Raw genomic sequence first — 1,390 nt, 5'->3', positions numbered from 1 at the left:
TCTAGTGGAATGATTCATTGAGTGAAAGGGTGATAACAAAACAACATCAAATTAGGCCATTGCCTTGACAACCATTATTATTAATTAAGCGATGTACTAGAAAGTAAATAAGCAATCGCAACTGAGAAACAAACAACAAATGTAATATAATTATTAAATGCTACAAAGAAGCAAATGAGAAATCCCAACTGTGACATCATCCTCTTGATGTAGAGGAAATAATCGAAAGCTTAACTGAGATACAACAATGGCATGAAGATGAAGAAAACCAATAGGATTCTATGCACGGTTGGCATACTCGAGAAATCCCACCATGCTTGAGTGCATGGCCTCCAAAATGTCTAGTCTCCTTGCCTCCAATGCTTCTCACTGAGTTGTAGAGTCTTTGAGGTGATCTAGATGTGCAAAACCAATTTCTGCCAATTGTCCCAAGGAGTCATCTATGCTGTGATTGCCTCATCCACCACGTGTGTTCCCCCCACGTGTGTTGGATGCTCTTTTCAACCATCTCCACTTTGGTGTGTCTATCCATCAAGTGCCGCTGAATCTACCATGGAAGAAGCATGGCTAATGCAGACAACATGAGCCCTATCATGCATATACTCATCCACGACATCATACCACTTACAAGTGTGTTTTTGATCGTTGCCCAAAATTGCATTATGTGCTTTGTCCTGCTTGTATTGTTGATACACTCATCCCACTTCTTTCGACAAGCCTCACTGTCCTTGTCAAAATCATGGTAAGAGGAAGCTAGCTGTGTTGCAACCTTGCTCCATAGATCCACTCCTTGTTTCTTGGGATTATTAAACTCTTCACGCATCCCACCCCGGATGTGCACTAGTTGATCTACCCAAAAGCCTTTCCAAATGTTAAAGCCTTTACCATCTCCCCCCACAATATCATCATCTAGGTCAACCTTTGAGAACCTCTTTTTATAAGATTGGGTTTCTTTAGTACTCTTGGAGTATTTCCTTTGACCTCCACCACATCGTCCACGGGTAGAGCTTTCCTTCTTGATGCCTTGCGCCCTTTGGAGGGTTGCGAGACCACCAAATCGACCCCTGCATAACTGTCTAGGGTCTAGGATACAACATAGCATGGAATTTTAGGGTTTTATCCACCCACTAGCATAGGTAGACAAAACATCATAGAGGACCCTGGAGTGGTTAACTTGGCAGTGAAGTTATACGAGTTATGAGGCCAGTCCCAGTTGATAAAGCAATTCAGTTGGGGATCTATCACAAGGAAATGATTTTAGATTAGGTGCAGAGCGTCGTGATAATCTGGCAAGAACTATGTATGGAGAACATTCAAAAGGAATGGTTCGTGAGGTGTTTGATGAAGAAGAAGATGGGAGGTCCTAGTCATGTGTGGTTTTCACATTGTA

The 1,390-nt window shown here is 42.2% G+C and overlaps 1 pseudogene; it reads right to left on the bottom strand.

The window, feature by feature from the left end:
* Positions 1-279: 279 nt before the first annotated feature.
* Positions 280-1,102, bottom strand: LOC147904485 (uncharacterized; annotated as a pseudogene).
* Between the last annotated feature and the right edge of the window lie 288 nt (positions 1,103-1,390).

This window comes from Dipteris shenzhenensis, chromosome 2 (genome assembly GCF_047967505.1).
Source record: "Dipteris shenzhenensis isolate YYH24624 ecotype China chromosome 2, Dip_SZ_1.0, whole genome shotgun sequence".
Taxonomy (NCBI): domain Eukaryota; kingdom Viridiplantae; phylum Streptophyta; class Polypodiopsida; order Gleicheniales; family Dipteridaceae; genus Dipteris; species Dipteris shenzhenensis.
Note: the sequence above shows the minus strand (reverse complement) of the source record. Positions and strands in the feature narration are given on the sequence as shown.